Source organism: Triticum dicoccoides, chromosome 3B (genome assembly GCF_002162155.2).
Source record: "Triticum dicoccoides isolate Atlit2015 ecotype Zavitan chromosome 3B, WEW_v2.0, whole genome shotgun sequence".
Lineage (NCBI taxonomy): Eukaryota > Viridiplantae > Streptophyta > Magnoliopsida > Poales > Poaceae > Triticum > Triticum dicoccoides.
This window is the reverse complement of record NC_041385.1, coordinates 108,658,700-108,665,916: the sequence shown is the minus strand read 5'-3', so window position 1 is coordinate 108,665,916 and position 7,217 is coordinate 108,658,700.

Genomic DNA, 7,217 nt, shown 5'->3' with positions numbered 1-7,217 from the left:
CAACATTACCTCCTCGGTAATCGTTGCGAAATATTCACTGATCACCAAAGTCTGAAGTACATTTTCACCCAACCGGATCTGAATCTCAGGCAAAGACGTTGGGTTGAATTGATCACAGACTTCGACTTAGGAATAACCTACACCCCAGGGAAAGCCAACGTCATGGCTGATGCGCTAAGTTGTAAATCTTATTGTAACAATCTGATGTTACAACAAAGTCAACCGCTTCTCCATGAGGAATTTCGGAAGCTTAACCTTCACATTGTACCTCAAGGTTTTCTTTCCACCTTGGTAGCAAAACCTACTCTTACGGATCAAATCATCGCTGCCCAAAAGCGAGATAAGGGAATATCTAAAATCAAAGAGAACATTGCTAGCGGAGGTGCTAGTTGTTTCTCCACAAATGATCATGGTGTTGTGTACTTTGAGAACCGTCTAGTGGTTCCCAAGAACCAGCATCTACGGCAGTTGATCCTTAAGGAGGCTCATGAATCTCCTCTCACTATTCATCCCGGTAGTACTAAGATGTATCAGGACCTACGCCAGAGGTTCTGGTGGACTAGGATGAAGAGAGAAATTGCTCAGTATATTGCTAATTGCGACGTCTGTCGTCGTGTAAAAGCAGAGCATCAACGGCCTGCTGGCACCCTTCAACCCTTAGCTATTCCTGAATGGAAATGGGATAAAATTGGTATGGATTTCATTACCGGTTTTCCCAGGACCAAGAGAGGGAATAATGCTATCTTCGTCGTTGTTGATCGTCTTTCCAAAGTAGCCCATTTCTTACCTGTTCGTGAGAGTATAACCGCTAGTCAGCTGGCAGACTTATACATCTCCCGAATAGTGTCCCTCCATGGTGTTCCTTTGGAAATTAACTCGGATCGAGGAAGTCTTTTCACCTCTCGATTTTGGGAAAGTTTCCAAAATGCTATGGGGACTCGTCTCTCCTTTAGCACCGCTTTCCACCCTCAGTCGAGTGGTCAAGTGGAACGCGTCAACCAAATTCTAGAAGACATGCTTCGAGCCTCTGTTATCTCATTCGGGATGGACTGGGAGAAGTGCCTTCCATTTGCCGAATTCGCTTACAACAACAGCTTCAATCTAGCTTGGGTAAAGCCCCTTTTGAAGTTCTCTATGGACGACGGTGTCGAACACCCCTTAACTGGTCAGAGACCGGGGAAAGACAATTCTTTGGCCCGGATATGATTCAGGAAGCAGAAGAACAAGTTCGTATCGTTCGTGAAAAGTTGAAAAACAGCCCAATCTCATCAAAAGAGTCAATATGACCGAAAACATAAGGCTATGACTTTCGAGGTTGACGAGAAGGCTTATCTTCGGGTCACCCCTCTGAAGGGAACCCATCGTTTCGGTATCAAAGGCAAATTGGCTCCTCGTTACATTGGACCTTTTCGCATTCTCGCCAAACGAGGAGAAGTTGCCTACCAGTTGGAACTACCTCCGCACCTCTCCAGAGTCCATGATGTCTTCCACGTTTCCCAACTCAGGCGTTGCTTCTCGGATCCTATCCGTGAAGTGGACCACGAAACGCTTGATCTCCAAGATAATCTTACATATCGAGAGTACCCCGTGCGTATCCTCGATCAGGCCGAACGTACCACCCGACGTCATAATATCAAGTTTCTCAAAGTTCAATGGTCGCACCATTCTGAGGATGAAGCAACTTGGGAAAGGGAGGATCGTCTTCGACTTGAGTATCCCGCCTTCTTCCCGGAGGAACCCAAATCTCGGGACGAGATTCTTTTGAGTGGGGGTGAGTTGTCACACCCTAGCTAGTCATGCATCAGAGTGTGTGCATCATGTTTAAAATTTCCATTTAACTTGAAATGGGGATTGTGAAACCCTCAGAATCATTCCTGAAAATGATCCAAATAAAAATTTCTCCAAAAGGGTCCAAGAAAATGTTCATGTTGCTCTCTGAAAATATTGGACAGAGATAAAAATCAAACCAATATTTTTAAGAGCTCATAGGTATTTATTTTGGGCATTTGGAATTAATGCATAAATATTTGCATTGGAAATATATTAATTATATATATTAATATATGTCCAAATATTATGCCAATTACAAAGGAGCTCTGGAATAATATATCTAGCTCCTGCAAAAATTGGCATAAGTTAAATAAATGATTTAATATATTATTTAAATCAAAACAAATGTCAGAAATTAGAAAACAGAAAAATAAATAACAGGAGGAGCTTACCTGGGCTCCTCCACTGTGCGGCCCAGCCAGCTGGCCGGCCCAGCCAGCAGGCGGCCCAGCCCGCCTCCCTCCTCTGTCGTCTTCGTCCTCGACAGAGGGAGGGGAGTGTGGCCGGCGCGCGCGCGCGCCACCGCGCCACGCCACCTGCTCGGCTGCCTGCCTGCCCTCCCCTCCTCGCTCGATGCCCCGGACGACGCCACGCCTCCCCCCTGCTCTCTCTCACTCTCCCTCAGTTCCTCCCTCCTCTCCCTCGCTCTCTCTCTCACACGGCCGAACACCACCCTCGCCGCCGTTCGCCACAGCAGCCGTCTCCGGCCACCCCTCGCTCCCCCGACTAGCTCAGGAGCTCCGCCTCGACCCCCTCTTCCTCCCCACCGCTCCACGGGTCTCCGGAAGCCCTGCACCGCCGCCTACGTCGCCGTTCCCCTCCTCGGCCACCGGAGGTCATCGCCGTCGATTCGCTGCACTCCGGCCGTCCCCGAGCCCGCTAACCATCCCTGCAGCTCCGCGGTGAGCCACCGATTCGATTCCCCCTTGCCCCGTCGTCCCTAGCCTTCTGTAGCTGCCGCCCCCTTGAGCTCCGAAGCTCGACGCCGCCGGTGATGTCGCCGTCGTGGCCACGGTCACCGTAGCGCCCAACCGAGCACACTATCGTGCTCCACACCTCACTAGGAGCACGCAGCACGCACCAACGCCTCCCCAAACACCCTGCAACGCCGATTCCGACCGCACCCGAACTCCGGCCGCCGCTCACGAGCTCGCCGTCGACGGTACAGACCACCCCAGGCACGGCCACCACCACCGTTCGACGCGCGGGAGCAAGGGCTCTCCAACGAGCCCAAGCACGGCCTCGCCCGTGCCCTGTAGCGCGATCCCGCATCGCGCCGCCGTCTCGGGCCTCGCCGGCGTCATGTCGCCGGTGGGTTTGACCCACTTTGACCATGGCAGGACCCCCCCTGAGTCCCTGACAGGTGGGCCCAGCCCTGTAGCTAATTAGGATTAGCGCTAACCACTGTTAGTTAACCCCCTGACACTGACCAGTGGGCCCCAGCGCCACTAATTAGTAATTAGGATTAATTTAACCCTGTTTAACCCCCCTGTCACTGACGTGTGGGCCCCACACGTCAGGTTTGACCTCAGCCAGCCGCAGTTGACCACTGACGTCATGCTGACGTCATGCTGGCGCAATAATTATATTTCTGGATTTAAATTAAATCAGGAAATTCCAGAATATTATTTAAACTTCAAAAATTCATAACTTTTATTCTGTAACTCCAAATTGGACAAATTATATATGAAAAATGATCAGAAAAATCCAATCTATCCATCTGTACTATTTTCATGCATGATCAAACAAGTTAAATTGATGTTTTAAGCAGAATAAGGAAAAGCACTTTAAGAGGCCATGTTTGAGTTTGAAATTTGAATCTTTGATTCAAATTTGTTCAAACCCTTCTGGTTTTAGTTGCATTAGCCCAACACACTCATATTGCCATGTTTCATGCATGCATCATATTGTTGCACATTGTTTGGTGACGGTTGTGTATCGGTGTCCTTTGCGACAGGTTCTGCCTCCGAGGAGTACCGTGATTACCCTAACGAAGAACCGTATCAGTGCATCGAACCATCAGGCAAGCAACCAACCATTTGATCATATCGATACAATCCCATGTTCTCGCTCCTGCTCTCTTTTACTGCATTAAGACAACGCGTTTCAAACTGCTGTGTGCTACGGTAGTTGAACCCATTTCCTCTGCATGACCTGTCATTGCCACAGTAACTAGATGAAACCCACTAGCATGTGTAGGAGTTGCTTGAGCCATATGTATGTGTTGTTCCTACCTTGCTATGCCTGCTATGCTTAGAGTCGTGTCAGGTCTGGTTCATCTGGGTGATGGGCTAGAGTGAAATGATTATGTCGGTAATGAGAGTGGTGTGGTGAACACATTTTGGTAAAGGTATCGATGAGAGGCCATGTAGGAGTACATGGTGGGTTGTTTCATTGAAGCCGACCTTAAGCACTGAGATCTGTATGTGTGATTTAAGAATCAGCTACTACCATGCATTGGGCCCGAAACCAATGGACCCTCTCGGCTTCTTATTCACCCTAGTTCTCCGTCCAGGAGTTGCAAGTAGTTTCTGGTGTTTGTAGCCTACTGGAGGCCGTGGACAGCGCTGACCGTAGGGGTGGGCTGTGATGCGGTAGGTACGTGGCACGGTGTACCGAATACCCGTTAGGTATTTCGGGAACCCTGTTCACATCGTTCGGGGCCGTATGGGAAACCTCGGCCGGACTCCCTGCGGATGGAACCTGGATAGGCGATAAACCTGGACTGGAGGCTTAGGTGATTAGGTAGGTCGTGGCCGACACCCACGTTGGGCTTCCGCTTGAGGGTTGCCGAGTACATGTCGTGTAAACGACGGTAAGTGGTGAGAGCGTGTATGAAGGAGTACACCCCTGCAGGGTTAACATGATCTATTCGAATAGCCGCGTCCGCGGTAAAGGACTACTTGGTTGCCCATACAGTTCATAGACAAGTAAATGGAAACTGTTAAAAGCCTCAAGATAAGTGTGAGTGCCGAGGATGGCTCTTCCGTAGGGAGACGGAGGTGGATCCTCGGTAGTGTATTGAAGTGGTGAGTAGTGGACTCGTGTGCGCAAAACCATTTCAAGTTGGAGTATCGTAGGATAGTCTAGCCAAGAGTCAAAGCTGGCTTGCTGCAATAACTCCACCAACCCTTCTTGATACTATGCATGTATGTAGGATCTGATGTAAGTCTTGCTGAGTACCTTTGTACTCATGATGCTATAATCTACATTTTTTACAGAAGACGCTGCAACCCCTTCTGATGGGTTCTATGTAGACGTTGACATCAACGAGTAGGTTAAAGACCCAGGTGGTGACCCTGAGCTTGTGAAGGACCTTGTAGTATAGCTAGGCTTTCCAAGCCTCTTTTATTTTACTAGTTGTCTGTACTCAGATAAGTTACTTCCGCTGCTGGTTTGTATGACTGTATGACTTGTATGTTGGGTCGTGAGACCCGTACCTTTGTGTATGTTATGTATGGCTCCCTGAGCCTTAAATAAAGTACTTGTGTCGTAGAGTCATGTTGTGATGCTTCGTTGTATTTGCACATATCGAGCATATTGTGTGTATGATTGAAATGCTTGGTATGTGTGGGATCTGACTATCTAGTTGTTTATCTTTAGTAGCCTCTCTTACCGGGAAATGTCTCCTAGTGTTACCGCTGAGCCATGGTAGCTTGCTACTGCTCTGGAACACTTAGGCTGGCCGGCATGTGTCCTTCTTCGTTCCTGTGTCTGTCCCTTCGGGGAAATGTCATGCTTTGAGTACCGGAGTCCTGTTAGCCCGCTACAGCCCGGTTTACCGGAGTCCTGCTAGCCCAGTGCTACAGCCCGGACCCACTTGCTGATGACCGACACGTTCGAAGCTGGGTCATGGATGCCTGTCCCTGTACGTCTGTGCCACTTTGGGTTTACGACTAGTCATGTCAGCCCGGGCTCTTTATCATATGGATGCTAGCGACACTATCATATACGTGAGCCAAAAGGCGCAAACGGTCCCGGGCAAAGGTAAGGCGACACCCGTGGGGATACCGTGCGTGAGGTCGCAAAGTGATATGAGGTGTTACCGGCTAGATCGATGTGACATCGAGTCGGGGTCCTGACAACTTCCCTCTACGCGGATTGCTCTTCGCACGTCTACGACTGTGGCCGACGGCCTCCGGGGCTAGCATACCGTCAAATCTTGCGTAGGCGACCTCTCACAAATCTGGAAGTGTTGAGGCGGTTGCAAACGCCCAGCACGCATCTCCGGGGTGTGCCCCCCTCTCACGGACGCCGCCGCCGCCGGCACCTGGAGGGGGGAAACGGACGTGTCGGGTCTACACGGAGTGGATGTAGCTGTGGGTTTGGCCCGGATGTTGCTTCCCAGTGTCCCTCTGGGCCGACCTAACACAACCGGGTGGAGAGGTCCACTGGTCAAAGCCCGTCCGTGCGAAGTCAAAGGGCTAGATCCCGTGGTCAAACGCTACAGGGTTAGGCGGGACGGGGGCCCTGGGGGGTAGCAATGCCACCGGAGCGTCGTACCGGGCCCTCATACATGCGGGGTGGTGTTGTGGCATGTCCGAAGAGGCGGCACGCGTCTCCGGGTTGTGGCGCCCCTCACGGACGGCAATGAAACGGTAGTAGACGTTCTGCGGTAACGATGCAGCGTGAATATTATTAAATACTTGGAGCGCGATAAAATCATGAGTTTTTTACACAACGTGGGCACATGTGCTATAGGACTGATGGTAATTTTTCATAATTTTTTGTGATGGAGAAGTATCTGAACACTTCCCTGTACGCGGATTGCTCTTCGCACGTCTACGACTATGGCCGGCGGCCTCCAGGGGCTAGCATACCGTCAAATCTTGCGTAGGCGGCCTCTCACAAATCTGGAAGTGTTGAGGCGGTTGCAAACGCCCAGCACGCGTCTCCGGGGTGTGCCCCCCCTCACGGACGCCGCCGCCGGCGGCACCTGGAGGGGGGAAACGGACGCGTCGGGTCTACACGGAGTGGATGTAGCTGTGGGTTTGGCCCGGATGTTGCTTCCCGGTGTCCCTCTGGGCCGACCTAACACAACCGGGTGGAGAGGTCCACTGGTCAAAGCCCGTCCGTGCAAAGTCAAAGGGTTAGATCCCGTGGTCAAACGCTACAGGGTTAGGCGGGACGGGGGCCCTGGGGGGGTAGCAATGCCACCGGAGCGTCGTACCGGGCCCTCATACATGCGGGGTGGTGTTGTGGCATGTCCGAAGAGGCGGCACGCGTCTCCGGGTTATGGCGCCCCTCACGGACGGCAATGAAACGGTAGTAGACGTTCTGCGGTAACGATGCCGGCGGCCTCCGGGGGTTAGCATACCGTCAAATCTTGTGTAGGCGGCCTCTCACAAGTCTAGAAGTGTTGAGGCGGTTGCAAACGCCCAGCACGC